At 37.5% G+C, this 16,126-nt stretch overlaps 1 protein-coding gene across 9 annotated transcripts in view; it reads left to right on the forward strand.

The window, feature by feature from the left end:
- Positions 1–661: 661 nt before the first annotated feature.
- pdm3 (POU-domain protein pdm3) overlaps positions 662–16,126 on the forward strand; it is a 72,624-nt gene continuing 57,159 nt past the window's right edge. For 8 of the 9 annotated variants that reach the window (XR_015271092.1, XR_015271093.1, XM_086830316.1 and 5 more), the window contains exon 1: positions 662–1,420. The gene's annotated coding sequence lies outside the window, so the exon portion shown is untranslated. The remainder of the gene's footprint in view (positions 1,421–16,126) is intronic. The other variant, XM_086830323.1, reaches the window with a different exon arrangement.

The raw sequence follows: 16,126 nt of genomic DNA on the forward strand, positions 1-16,126 counted from the left end.
GACATTTTTTATAAAGAAACCCCTTAAAAAAATTAAAAATAAAATTGGTAACATTTTTTTTTCTGCCCAGACAAAGCTAGAACGACTCGGCTTTTGATGTTGATTAAGAATATCATAGGGGTCGGAAATGACTCCTTCACTGCGTATCACACTTTTGACTACAATTTGATACCTTGTAAAAAACCTTAAATGAATAAATATCTCTCCAAACAACTTTACAAATATTCATTCTAAATATTATCCAAACCAATCCCCAAAAATGTATTTTAAAAATTTCAAAAAACCAAATTGTCTTTGGCCCCTTAGCAGCAACAACAGCAAAAATAACAACAAAATGCAGCTGTGTAATAAAAGCTCAAATTTGCGCTCACAATAAGCACTCACACTCCCCCCCCCCCAACTAGTGCACTCGTTCTCTCTCTCACACGCTACGCCTCTCTCTTTCTCTGTCTCTGACTGTGCTTGTGTGTGTGTCGTTAAGTGCTCGCCTTTCGTCAAGTGTGCAACTTCTCCTGCCTCAGAACAACAGTTATAAGCTCTGCCAACGTCGACAGCGACTGCAGGCAGCAGCGCCGCTCATTTGTGAGCTTAATGACGTCATTATTTTTATTTTAACAGCGCCAAGCAAATTGCATATACTTGCTGCTCCTGCGCAGTCGGCGCGCAGTCGCTGCCATCGCTGTGCAGGGGTGGTGTGGAAAATGGGGGGTCTTCTGGCTCAGCGGAGTGGCGTAGGAGGAGGGAATGAGAGCGAAGGAGAGCCTCTGGCGCTCTCGGTCTCTCTCGCTTGCTCCTGCTAAGCTTTAGCCGGGGCTTCGGGGCTGCATTGCCTTCGTTTCGGCTGCTCGTGCCCGCTTCGGCTGCTCGTATGTGTGCGTGTTTTTGCTACTTATGCTATCCAAAGCGCCGCTCGTGCGCCGCACGTTCATTCAGGTTTCGACGCTGCGCCTGAACGAACTGCGGCCGGAATTTCCCAAACCGAAAATAACAGAATCAAGAACTAGTGCTATATATCCCATACACACAGAGAGTATCGCAATCGGAATCGGCATCTCAAGCGGCGCGTGCAGCGTGAAACCAAACAAACAAACACAAACATAGTGCAAACAGCAGAAACGGCAAACGTTTTCAAACATTTACGAACAAAGTTTTTGAAAAATTAAATTTCCCGCGAAATTTTGAGTGCGCGAGTGTTAAAGAATTGCTAACAATACTCCCAAATACTCCAGAATACTTTGACTCAAGTGCTAGTTTGTGATAAGAAGTTATAATACAAAATATCCAACACAAAAAGAATAATAGAAACAAAATAAATGTTAAAAAGTGTTTAAAAACTAAGTTTCGTCTTAATTAGTTCATCAGTTTGTGGAAAAAAACATCTTCGAATTATTGGAAGCTGCTGCAATTGTACTGAAAAACGGTATGTAACTCGGAATGTATTTATTTACTATTATTGTTTGTTTATAAAATAAAATAAATAAACAAAATTAAAATATTGAAATAAAAACTTAAAGTATTTTCCATTAGTAAAAACCGGTACAATTAATTGTACTTAACATTAATAGAATCCAGCTTAATTTCATATAATCCGTTGTAATTATCTATTAAACTAGTTTGATATTAACAATTTGATTTTGTAATTGATATTAAAAAAAAAGAAACAAATAACAATGAAGGTAAATTAATTGTAAATTCTTTTATATGAATTGTAATAGTAAAAATTTGAAATTTTATAGGGAAAAGATAAAAAGCCTATAAGGATTTATTGAAGCACAAAGAAATCCAAAATTATTACGACTCCAAATATCTTTCAATCGTTTAACTTATATTGTATTATATATATATTATATTATATTATATTTATAAACAGTTAAATCTTTATATTTATTTAAAATAGTAAGTTATTTATAATATATGGGTAAATAGTTATGCGCTTTAATAATGGATCTCTATTACGTGTTAATGTGTGTCTGTGATCAATAATTGGTTAATATGATTCCTTGAAAAACTTGTGCTTATAAACAATAAAAAAAGTATTTACTAATTCATAAATATGTCAAGTGCAAAACTCTTCAATTATTATCGAAAAACTATTGAATCTCATTATATAATGCGTTTTTAAATACCAATCGACTTGCATTCTGTCAGCGAATCATAAAAAAATCTAAAAAAACCTTTTGAGCCTCGCACGCACTTCACTGGCAAATCATCCAAATGCAGTTTTTATGTAAATCCCAACCTTGACATGGTAATATGCAAAAAATAAAAAAAAAAAACCAATAAATTGATGCGATTTCGCTGCAGGCGGTTAATAACTTTAATTAACGTTAATTTTATCAACATCACCATTACGGCCCGGCCAGCATGGGAAACGCAATGAGCATTTGGCTGCGGCTGCTACAACGAGCTGCGCGAGCGACTCAAAAATAGTTGCGACGTTCTAATAATAAAACCAAATATAATAAATAGCCATAAACAAACTAATAATAATACGGCACGGCGGCAGTGGATAGTGGATAGTGGACAGTGGACAGTGGCAATTTGCAACAATGAGGCTCATCAAACGATCTCCCAAACGAAATCAGAATGAAAACTCTACACATAAATATAAATAGTTTAATGTGCGCTAAGCCTTGCGAATGATGCCACCCCACGAAAACCGACTAAAACGTATTACAATTGACTCGTCGTGGCGCAGTGTCATTTTGCAAAAAAAAATAGATACAGAATAAAAAATTAAATCGTATCTATGAGATACAATAAACAGCAAGCGCACAATTCGCACTAACAACAGCAGCGGCAGGCGTAACAACAATTGTAATAATCAGTTTCATTCCAAAGCCGGACCAACCTGTGCGATATACATATATACATTTTTCCCAGTGCCCAAGTTCCACTTGGAAACGCTCTTTCCCTCGATCCCACCATTACTGCATCCAGGCAGGCGGTGCATTGTTAACTTGGCCCGCTCATTTAATTAAATATAATTAGCTGCATTAATTGCAAATTAATACAGAATTTAGTCTCTTTGTGTTAGCAGCAACCCATTGTCGTTGTCAGGCAGCCTTCTCCCGCCTGCTCCCTAACTAAACTCAACTCGTTCTCCACGCCTCGTTATCGCCGGCAATTATTTAGCGAGAATTAACCGGGCTCAAAGCTCTATACAAACATAAATCTAGTGTCCAAACTCTGGAATGACATTCAGCGGTTGCATATCTGAACTTAATGAGTTTTGCATTTGATTTGGATATAGGGTTTAGTTTACAGCGTCTGAGAATCAAAGATAGTTGCAGTAAGATCTACACTATCTATCTCTATATGGGGATTGTTTCTTTAATAATGTAGAATTTAAAAAAAATTTAAAATGTATAGAATTGTTTTTATAATTTGGATATTTCTTCTATAATTGAAAATTAAGATACCCAAATTTTTAAAGCTGCAACCGAGACCTTTATGTTTGATTGAGATCCTACTTTTTTTTAGCTCTTTAATAAAGTTTATCTCTTAAGTATCTAATATAAATCCAAGAATATAAAACTAAGCACATTTTTATAATTATATTTGCTGAATTCATTAGCCTAAACTATCATAAGCTTATCAGCTTATTATTATTATTTCTGCATTAGTGATGTCATTTTAGTACCTTATCTAAGCCCTTCTACTTTAAATTGCAAATCGTAATCGTAATGCTATTGATAATAATGATAATACTGCATCAAGTTTCTAATATATTTAATTAATTAAAACGCAGTTAATAAATGTTAAAGTTTGTGCTTACAAATAAATGCCGACGGCATTTATTCAATAATTTGTTTGTATTATAAATTTACTAAGGAATTTATATTAATGGTTTGTTCATGATTTTACTAGATCCAATACTCATTTTCTCAAAGCTTTTCAAATACTCAACAAAATTTACATTTTCTGTGCCGTTGCAATTTATTTTTACCTCATTAAGTTGACTGCAGGATTTTTTATGATTTTGAGTGGCATCTTTAGCAAATCAGAGAAATCCATTAAACGCGTGTGTCTCTTGGTCAAAGGCATTGCGACAACTTTTAATGCACAAATAGCTGTGAAAAAGAAAATCAACGTTGTGGCAAACAGGAAAAAAACAACTGATTAGATATTAAATTATAAATTAAATGTTGTTGGTGTAGTAAATGCAAATGCTATTTCGTCTTTTTTTATGACAAACGGATGACGAACGCATAAAAATGCAGCGGCACAAGAAGCGGAAAGGCAACTGCAGCAAGGAGGCAATGCACACACACCAAACACACACTAACACACTCATTAAAAATATCCAAAAGCCAGCGGAGAATTGCATTTTGCTCCCCCCCAGAGACCCCTTTCCAAAAGATATTCCCCAACGATCGCGTCACGTTGTCACTTTACGTAGGCAAATCGTAAAAATGAAAAAAGGAAAATCCGCCAAAGCAAAACGCTTAATTATGTGCCGTGTATATTTTTTTTGGCCAGCTGCCTGGCCTGGCCTAACCACGCCCCTTTTAGCAGGCCCCCCCGTGGGCGGCCTGTTTAATTAGCATAATTAAAGTAATAATTATATTCACCGTAAAGGCATTGAAGTGCAGGCAAATGAGGCGAGATCAGAAGGCGGGGACGCCTTCGAATCTTGAAAGGATTTTCGCCTTCTGTTTTTGATGTGTGGCCAATTTGCAAGCTTGTGCAAACATAAAATGCTATTTTATTGCCCTAAAACGGCAGGGTGGCGAAAATGGAAAAACTGTGGGAAGTATGCACGAACCTATGTTTTTCCTGTAACAAGAAAACGCAATTGAAAACGCAATGGTATCTGAGCTAGAAGGCAAATCAAAGGGAAATATGTATTTATTTCATTTACAAAGTCTCTTTTGTGTGGTTGTCATATGGTTTAAGAGTTATTGTGGTTTTAATTAAATATAATTTAATTACAAATAAGTATTACACTATAGATTACCTAATAATATAAATAAATCTTAATGTACGATAGGGAAAAAAGTAACTTTACTTTATTAGTTTATATACTTATGGAAAATATGAAATTTTATTAAGATCTAATTTTATTTTGCAAGGCAAGATTTTGAAACCCTTGATCTTTGAGGACTTTTGTATTAAATGCCATTTTATAAACTCATTTAAAATAAGAAATATATAATATCGAGCCGTTTTCTTTAATTTAATTTAAAAACCCAAAGTTTTCTAATAAAGGGTTCCATAATAATCAGCAGTGGTTTAAGTAAAATAACTAACTAACCTGAAAAAGTTTTGTTTTTAAAAGCCCCAGCTCATGATTTATATTTCTTCCAAAGAACTATTCTTAAGCTTATCTTTCGTAAGCTAATTCATGATGATCTCGAAAATTATTATAATAATAATATTATTCTCCTGAAGTTAGATAACTTTAATAATAGTTCGCGATTTTAATGATACTCAAACTTATTTAATAAGAAATAACATTATTGTTAAAGTAAATTTCCTTAATTATTATTTGAGGAGATATTCTTTTTTGAAGAAAGATCGCTTCCTCAATTGTTTATGCACTTGAATGAGTCCCAATTACTTTGGTAAAGTAGACAATTTTTGTGAGCGTTTCCATTTGGAGGCGATCTTTGTGGGGATTGGCTCACTTTTTTTTCGCCACCAAAAATAAGACATTGCATGCCGCACATGCCACAAAGCCTACACAAAAAAGCGAAAAACACGCACATCACAAAATGTGACTGAGAAGGAGATGGAGCTGTGTGCGGAGGGGGATGCACACGCTCATTTAATAATGAACAATAATGAAGAGTAATAATAATCAGCCAGCAAAACGTGCAAAGAGAGTGTCCAACTTGAGAGGAATATACATATACAACGAAATTTTATCAACGAACGCGCATCATTTCAATTAAGAAAATGTCACAAGTGTCCAAGCAGCAGCAGCAGCCTAAAAAACACGCCAAATGCGGCAAGTTGGGTATCTCCGTCGCACTTTCATTTCGCCATTCCGGATTCCCTTCCTCAGGCCCGGGAATCCCCTTTGGCAACCCACACGAGAAATAGAGAAGAGAGATCCCCCTCTTTAATGGTTTATTTTTTGGGGCATTTCTTGTAATTAATGCGAATTGTCACACGCTAGAAGTGAAATAATGCCAACTGCCTTCGATTCGCCTTCTAATTCATTACATTTATCGTTTTTGTCGCCGGCCGTTTCCTATTCTTAATTAGTAATTAAACAATTTATGCTTTTGCGTGAAGCAATGAGAAACTAAGTGAAATAAGTCGAATATTTGTACTGTTTTTTTTTGTGGCCCAAAAACATGAAACTATAATTAATTTCATTCCACCAAGTATTTTGCTCAATTAGCAATTAAAAACAATACTTTACCGCGGCCACATTGCGTGTATTGAACTTGGGGAACACAATTCGGGGTTGTTTTCGAGGTTCAATCATGCTTGATGGATGGTTTGTCAAAGATGGTTGATATGAGATAGGAAATAATGTAAGTCTTTCGTGCTTAGGTAATTATGTACATAAATTCAATGAAGAGCAGCATAATTACTTATAAGGGAAGAGGAAGTGAATAGATCGATCTGAATCTTTGAGTATATGTATATATTATAAAACCAAATTCCTTTGTAAGTGATAAAACTGAATGATTAACTGATTTCCTTAGAAAACGAATAACTCTTTAATGAAATTTCTACGATCCTCGGCTTCTTTCAGACACACACACTCTGATCTCAGGCATTTCTGTTTTAATTTCCACTAATTTTATTTCTCGTTTTAGTGTTTTTCGTTAAATTATTGTTAATTAAATGCAATTAAAAGTCTCTCTCACTCACTCTCTCTCTCTCTCTCACTGACGGTCCATCAGCATAGTATTTGAGCAGTCAGATCGGGCTTAATGAGACGCGACACAGTTGCACAGATGTTCCACAAAAACCAGCTAATTGCGCAATTAACTTGTGCCAGAGAGGGGGGCTGAAGCCCCGGACCACATGCCACATGTTGCATGGTGGAGCCGCTGCTGTAAATTTGTTGTATTAAGTGTAGAAAATCTCGAGCACTTAATTCACGCTTTGTTGAAGGTGTTGAAAGGCGGTCGTTTGGCTGGCAACCAGGATAAGGGATCCAGAGAGCAGCCAGATCCCAGCCAAGAACCTGAGGGTATAGTACTTACCAGCCAAGTTAAACCAAATAGAAAAACCGCAAAAAAAAGATGGGAGTCCCCCACATAATGTGTGTGTGTGTCCTTTTTCGTTTCTGTTTTCATTTTCCCCGTTTTTTTTCGCCCACATTTGCTCATTTGACTTTGGCCGGGTCTAAACAAGCTGCTTATCCTTTGGGTCGAAAAGAAAAATGTTAATTACCCTTTGTGTTTAAATAGACCCCACTCACTAACCAGCCAGTCAAGGGTCAGAAAGGACCACATTTGCTATTTGAGGCAATTAAAATTATTATTTTAATGTCAACACTTTTTTTGGTCGAGTTTTTCCGGGGCCAGGATAATGCATGTAAAACGACTAACGCCTCTCGTACAAAATCCGTTAAATGTTTCCCCAAGATTTTCCTGGGTTCGAGTGGGGTTTAAGTCTCCATTTTGCCGTCGGCACTTGGCTGCGACTTTCCAAAACTTTTACTCTGGTTTTCATTCTGTTTTTTTGGGTTTTCTTTTTTGTGTGTGTGGGTTTGGGTTCTATTTTTTGTGCTCCCGGGGTGGTTTTAACGCCCCTGCCCTGGTTCACCAGGCGTTGAGGAATTCCGTACAAGTGTTTTTACGGTATTTGTTTGGCTCAAGCATTTTGCGGGGGTGTTAGGTCAGTACCCACTCTGTGAGTATATGTAGCTTCTTGCCAACCCCTTTTTCCGCCATCTCACTTTTGCGAGAAATGTTTTTCGGTTGCCTTTGGGCTTGTGGCTTTGCTTTCCGGGCTTCCAGGAGGTCCTTCCAGACCGCCCTGGTTGGTATTCGAGATAAGCAGGTGTTATATTTTTATGGCTAAAGTGGCTAAGCAGTTGCGGGAGTTGCGGGAAGGTGGCTGGGAATCATGTTCTGGCGAGGCGGTAGTGTGATGAGGTCCTCGGGCAACTGCCAGTAGAGATTTTCTTTTTCAACACCTGGTGCAGTGATAAGAAGGTGATTGGTTGGGCATTGAAAGAAAATTTTATTAAATTGTCGGTATATTAAAAAACTATTTGTTAAAAGTTAGCTTAGAAGTTTCTCTTACTTATCTTCTTAGATGAGCTTCCTGAAAGCAAATGTAATTTGGTTTTTGGAAGCTGTCCTTTAGCTTTATTTTGCTTTTATTATAATAACTTTTAAGTATCTTTAGTCAACTAATATTACTTTATAAACAAAGATTAACTTGTTTATTTCGTTCATATTTATTTATTTACTTCTCTTTAAAAATACCTCATTAAAAATTACTAAAATAAGCAACCCAAACCATATCAGAGCTTATCTCAACCCATAACTTATCACTCTCATCGCTCACTCAGCCTTCCCTTTTGGCCGCAAACATTTCCCTCGGTTAGCCAGAACAGCTGTTTTTGGGGTCACGCTTTCCTCCCACTGTGCCCCTCCCTTCAGCTGACCTCAGACCCGATTAACTACGTAAACAGCAGCCAACGGCAGCCTTAATTGTTTCGCACTTAATCAAAACGAGCAGCGGGACTGGCCCAAACCGAGACTACTATCAAAGGCAACTCGACGGCTCGGCTTTTGGGCCAAGACCAGCGCACAAAAGGCCAAAAGCAGATACTGCGAAATTGGGGGGCTGAAAAGGCAGAAAAAATTGAAAACTAAAGAGCAACTTGGGGCGCACGCCAGTCCAGAGACTCGGGACTCTCAGACAGACGACAGGCAACAACCTACAACCTACAAGCGACAACCGACAACCGACAACGAGGACATCAACACCCGGGCCGGGTCTCTGTGAAAAGAAAAACGTTTTATGAGCTCATTCACAAAAAGGGCCAAAGCACACACACACACACAGAGGGAGAGACTGGCACATAGAAAAAGGAAGTTTTCTGAGGATGACGACAGAAACAACCTGTTGAACCCACCAACTCCAGCTCCAGTTCCATCTGCATCTCCAACTCCCTTCGTTGGCATTTCCATTTCCCGCATTTACCGCTTTTCCTTCTCTCTATAAGTGTGCCACACAGTTTATTTTTCTTTTATATTTTCTTTTTCGTTTTTCCCCAGCCAGGTCGTGTGCCAAAATTATATGTTAAAACATCAGCACAAGGGGGGAAACGCTGATTTCTTCAACTCAGTTTTTGGTTTATTTTTCCAAAAAGATTTGCCAAACATAAAAAAAAGGTAGCCTTTTCTTTCCCCTCGATTGTGGCTGTGTGTGTCTGCCAAGTGTCTGTAATTTTTCCTATAGTGGGTGTTTCTTATAGAGGTTTTTCCTTTTAAATAGTGAGAAGAGAAATAATGAGAGGGGAGTGAGCGAAGAGAGCAGAGAGTGTGGGTGGTGTACGGTAGTATCTTGGGTGTTTGTTAAGTGTCCTTAATGGTCTCTTAGGGGGGTCAAGTTGGTGCTTGAAAGTTGCCAGTATAAGTTGAAAAAGGAACTTTGACGAAACTTGGACTACAGGTTAATTTTTCTTTAAGTTTGAGCTATAAATTTAATGAAATATATTTATTTCGATTTCTTATTTGTAAAATCTTACTGCAAAGTAAATTAATTAAATTTCTAAGAGAAAAGAAAAGTAAGGAAACATTTGTTTTGCATAGTTTATTGCAATATATAAGCTCTGAACTTATATAAAAATCTTAGTTTCATACATCAAATTAACTAATTTTTAAGTATGTATTAACTTTGAATATTTCCGCACATTTTCCCTCCCATTTTCATTGAGTTTTTCACTGGCGTTAAATAACAAATTCCTCGTCTCATTTACGACACTTGGTCTCCATCTCCCCTCGCCTCAATCACATCATTCCCCTGTGCAATCATTCGCTCAAATCTGTTTGACTTCAGCCGACCGCCGCTTTTCCCTCCAATGCTCACCTTTCGCTCCGGAAAACGACTGTGGGTGGGGGGGAGGAGTGGTGTTTCTCTGGGGGCTTTTCTCGCTTGCTTGAGCTTTTTTCCGACGCGCGCGCTCTGCTCCGCTTGTGTTGCTGCTGTTGCTGTTGCTGCTGCTGCTGCTTGTGACGATGCGATGCGATGCGATGTCGACTGGCTGCGATTGCTGTGCGCCTGCTGCTGTTAGCCAAAGTGGAGGCGCCGGCTGTGGATTGCTTTATGCCGCCTGTTGCGCGTTTGGGCCAAGTTCTCTGGCCTGTTGTCTGCTTTGGCTGCTTTTTTTTGTTCGCTGCCTTGGCCAAGACGCTAAGCAGGGGCTCTTACAACTTCATAAGTTGGCAGTTGGCAGCAGTGTCGCGGCGTCTGTTGCCACTTTTTTTGTACTTCGCATCGGTTCGGTCGGGAGATGTATCCATATGTATGTATATATGTATATATGCTCTGAACACTGGTGATACTTATGCGCAGCATCGGCCTTTGTTTGCTGGGCTTCTGTTATTCCGCCGACTTGGTTTTCTCTCTCTCCGCAGGTGTGTGTGCAAGTGTTTATTTACCTGTTTGTTTGGCTGACTCACTCAAACACCAATGGATAGCCCATGTTCACATGGAAAAAGTGCTGTGAAAGACTATCTAGATATGCTACTTTAAGATTTTTACCAAAATAGTACTAAAATCTATTTAAAAATATTTTGTAAACATTTTAAAGAAGTTTTTCTCAACACTCCAGCTTTCTTAGTACTCAAATATCCCGAAATTACCCTTCTCAAAACCCATAGATTCTCTCAGTGTTTGGCATTCTCCATAAATAAAGAGTGAGATTGTGGGGCTTCGGAACAGGAATAAGTTATCTAAATGAGCGTCGGCTTTATTGCTGGCAATTATAGATCTGGCCAACGCTGCGTATGTGTAATTGCATTGCGATTGCAACCAATCCGAAGCGTTCCCTCCGACCGACTTTTCATTACCGGCATCAACACTTGCATATGTAATTTAGCATAATTTCAAATGCACGACCCCAAAGCCATAAAGCAAACTGCAAAACTGGAGCTAAAGCAAAAAGCCATAGCCGGTGCTGGTGCTGGTATAATTAATAAATGGTAACAGCAAAGAAATCCAACAATAACATCAACGGGGCTATGGCAACTTTGGCATGTAAAAAGCGTCAAACAAAACTGATTTCTATTGGCAAAGGAATGCCAAATGCCATTTTTTTTGTTTTTGTTATTTGCCTCTCTTTCGCCCTCTCTCTGTCTGTCTTTCTCTACCATTGGGGTTTCTACTCGTATATCCATGTCTCTTGACTGCAATTTATGAGCCTAAATGAGCGCAAATTTCAGTGTATACACATGGATACGTAGTATGCATGTGTGAGCGATTTTGGCGCTCAATTGGCAATAATTTCTGATCAATTTTCTATTGACTGACAAAAACAGAGCAGCCAGCAGAGGGACAGAAAGAGACAAACAGTTTTGGCGGCGGGGACATGTGTCAAATGGGAATTTTCCGGATTGTTCAAAGAGATAAGACCAAAGAATTATAGACTCCGATTGAGGCATCAGTTAAATGTGGCATTTACTTTCCAAAAATGTGACATTTATTTGTCTAAAATTAATGATTAAAAACTATATTATAAACCTAAGTTTGTTTTACATTTTCTTTATATATATTTTAATTACCTTTGCTTACCTTTATCTATGACAATTTATTACCACTAAGCCACTTTCCAACTTTTCATTTGGCAAAGCTTGCATGAAACATTTTCCTATCGAATTTTCTCTTGGCAGGGATTAATCAAAGAGTGTATAAATTTAAGAAATAAAAAAAGAAACATTGACTCAGCCCTCATATTTCATCGTTTCCCTGCCACTTCACTTAATTACGCCTTTGGCCTGATTCCATTGGGTTTCGTATTTTATTTACAATAATTAAATCTGTCAAACTCAAAAATGTCTTTCTGTAAAGCCGCCACTTTGGAGCAATAATAGAAAAATATTCAGACAGCCGAGAGTGGAGTTGGGGTTGCTTTTTTTTAATTCACATATTGAGTTCTCGTGATTTTCCGAGACCAAGCTGCATGGAATGTTGTTGCTGTTAATTGGCTAAATTATTTTTACTGATTATTAATAAATATGTATTGTGTTTGTCGTAGTTGATTAATTGGCATTATGGCCAAGCCGGGAGGCATAATTGGAGACCATAGTAAGTAAGACTTGATTGCGTCATTTATGACGCCTCATTTAATTGAGAGAGAGAGACTCCACAATTTTCCAAGAAATCACCACCACACTCAGGCAAACAATACTATAGCAGAGACCGTTGTATAAGAATTAACACATTTAAATTACTTTCATTAAAGATTGATTAATATGGCCCTGATTGGTTATTCTTTTCCATTTCTTTCCTTGGCTCATTGTCGTCATTTGCCCCCCACCCGTCCGCTTATCATACCCCCTTTCAATTATTGTCACATAAATTGAACATTTACTGGCGGTTTTTCACTGATTTCTGGACTTTATTAATTTACGTATTGGTTCCGTTTGTGTGTTTTCATATTGATTTCCAATCATAGAATGCCTCTCAGCAATTTGTTTTCAATGAGCCGTAATTTAGACTCATTTAAATAAATATACTTTGGTTGATTGGTCTTTGGCGATATATTACGATATCGTCCGGCAATTGCGATAACGAGTTCAATGCAAAGATATTTAACCTTTTAATAAGCTGGTCGACGGACATAGCTATATATTAGATAATCAAGCGTATATCGAATATAATTATCGAAAATTGGTACAGTTTTGCTCTAGTTTAAAGCGCTTTTATAAAGTAATTTAGAGATAATTGTATTTAAATTAATTTCACCTATTATTTATTATTTCTATGATTAAATTTTAAAGTTTAATTGGTTGATTCTATCAACATAGGTCCAGACTTGGCTTGTTACTAATTTTTAATATTTATTTTATTTAATATCAAGTAGTAGAAAGACCTCTAGCTTGCTCCACTTTCCATTATTTCTTTAGGGGAATCACCTAGATCCCAGAGGAATGTCTCCTTCTGAAAGCCAAGTACAGTTGTGCCCAAAAACACGACTAAGGCCTCTCATGCATTTATGCATTATTTATCAGCTGAGGCCGTCACGCACTTAATGAGCCTCCGAGATTGTGAGCGCCTGACGGCAACAAATTGACGCGTTTAATAATATTTTACAATGTGTGTTTTCAGCCGCTAATTTCTTGCAGGCGTTATTGTGCGCACTTTCAAAAAAAATGTTGCGTGGTGCGCCTGCGCCCCTTGGGGGCCTCATTTGATGCCCGACAGCGTTGCCATATCGCCGTCGCAGTTAGTGTTGCTGCTGCAGTTGCAGTTGCAATTTCTGCTGTTGCTGTTGTCGGTGTCGTGTTGCCGTCGTCGCCGTCGCGTAATTTACATTAATTGGCACACGGCGTCGTACATATAAATTTTTGCGCGCTTAAACTTTAATTTCATGCGTGCCATTTGATTTTTGTTGCCACTCTGGGCACAAATTATAGGCAAGTGTGACGGGAGACTAAGGCATTCTATGGCCACTTTCCGTCCTGATCGTGCCCGTATTTTTGGTCGTACATATATATGAGCCTGTATCGGAGTTGGAGTCGAAGTCAAGTGCTGGGCGTTGTTTTTGCCGTGGGTTTCTGCTGAATGCCGCCTGCCCGAGGCTTAATATCTACGCAGATTTGCGGGCATCTAGTTATGGGCCAGCTTTGCATAATGGAAAGGTGTCTGCGTGTGCCGAGACAATCACCTGATGGGTTGCCATTTACCTGGGGATTAACGTGCTCCAATCGAAGGTTGCCTTTTTAAGGGGCTCCTAAAGGGAACACATTACTATAAAGGGGTTATCTTTCGTTGCCTTTTAATTTTACAGCTAGTGTGTATTATTTAATGATGTATTTGAAACTATTTGTTAATTTTTAAACATAAAATTGTCAAGGATTTTTGGATAAAAGCATATAAAAATGTTTCCCAAATAGTTTGAGCTGAGGAAATGTTACAAAGTCTGTTAATAAAAATATGGTAAACATAATATTTCATGTCCTGTTTACAGAGTCTTTCATATAAGTCTGAAAAATTTTCTAAAATTTTTAAGCAACCTTTAAAAGACTGAGAAGTAATCTTTTTATTTAATTGTATGCTTTATTAAGTATTGAAAATTTAAAATTCTATACTATCTATGTATCCTTTTTCTCTACTTCAATCCCTCAAAAGTACAGTTGTGCCTACTGTCTTTTTCTCTCACTTACTTTGACTTTAGTGCCTTTCTGCTTCTTCCATTAATTAACATACTTTCACAGAATTTCTTTCTAGCAACAATTTTTCGTTGACGTCAATTTCGCTCATCGTTAGTTATTATTGTTGTGCTCATTTCGCCATATCATCAGGTCAAATCTCAATTAGCAAATATAACGATTGTTGCTTTCTTCTCTGTCTCCCTCTCTCTCTCTCTTTCGTCTCTTTTTCACTTAACTAACAATTAACAAATATTAATGGAAATTTATTTCAATTGAAATCAAAAATTTCACTTCCAAACGGCCATGGCGAATGAATTTTCCCCATATATATACTTATATATATGTTTAAATAAAATATAGGCAGCGTGGCTGTCTATATGCATAATTTATTGTGAAATAAAACTAATGCTGGTCTGGGGCTAAGTACGGTCCTTAGCCAAGTTGAACTCGACCATTATCCAGTCATTGGCTTCCCGGCTCAAATGACTTGCCACCGGACGGACTCAGCTTAATTAAAAAAAGAAAAAAAAGAAAGAAAACCCCCCACACAATCAGCTTATAATCAGCTTATATTCCAACAAATTTATAACCACTGTTGATTATGCCAGGTTAGCTGTCATAAACAAATGACATGCCATCCCATACAAGCGCCATCTAGCGAGCGGTGCGTGCAGCTACGCCGAGTGCATATCAAGTGGAATTTTTTCTTTTTTTTTGTTTTCGCTGCAAGTAAACTTGCAGTAATTATATTTTGCGGGGGGGTTACGGGAATGAGCCATGGAACTGGGACTCGCTCTGGGACTGGGGATCGGTGGCTCCTAATGGCTCCCGGCCCATTGTTCGCATTTGCTGGAACTGTAAGTAGCTTTTAATAAGCGCTCGCGTCAAGCAAATAAATAATTATAATAAATAAATAATAAATAACGCCAAGCCAAGGGTACAGTCACACAGTAGACACAATGTTGCCGTTGCCAGTCGTTGCCGCCTCCCGTCTAATTACACCCGCCAAAGGGCACATGCAAAGTGCAATATTTGATTTGATTTCCTCTTGCCAGTCCCCCTTAGCCCTACTTAATCGAGAGTTAATTAAGCACTTTAAAGACTCAATTTGAATGCAAGTTAGCAAGGCGACAGTCGGCCATTTTTTCTACCATACTTTGTAGCTCATTATAAATAGAGAGAGAGAGAGAGCTAGTATTTTTTATGACTATGCAAATCAGTCCTAGATTATATGTAATGTTAGTCTCTTGGATACAAATCCAATCCAAATCACTCTCTCATATCACAATCTTGTTTTCTGCATCGCTTTTATGCAGCTTCGAGCGTTATCGATATTAATCTCTGAAATGATCAATAATCTTTGGGTATTTAGTTATGGTTAAGAGCTCCAGAGTGCAAAATAAATGATTAAGATACATTTTCCTATTTAAATTATTTTTAATAGTTAGTTGCAGTCTTAAAATGATTTAAGATTAGAAAGTTTATTTGTAACTAATTAGGTTTTTAATGAGGTCTGTGCTGATCATGGTTTTAAATAAACAAAAATTCAAATAAACAATAAGATATAAGATTCGATTACAATAACATACAATCTTAAGAGTTTTCAATATTAAGATTTTCTGTGAGTTTCTAGCTCTGGATTTTGTTTATACATTTTTAAGATAGACATGACTCCTTTCAAGGTTTTAATATATTCCACATTTTCTTCAGTGTAATCTCAGCTGGCACAATTAGCTTAACTCAAAGTCCATAAGCTTGCTTACGAAATCTTTAATGGTTTCTGTGAGGTTTCTTTGAATTGAATGTCGAGCAATCCTGCTGCTAGT

This window comes from Drosophila serrata, unplaced genomic scaffold (assembly GCF_035046125.1).
Source record: "Drosophila serrata isolate PLE 108 unplaced genomic scaffold, ASM3504612v1 contig_240, whole genome shotgun sequence".
In the NCBI taxonomy this organism is placed as follows: domain Eukaryota; kingdom Metazoa; phylum Arthropoda; class Insecta; order Diptera; family Drosophilidae; genus Drosophila; species Drosophila serrata.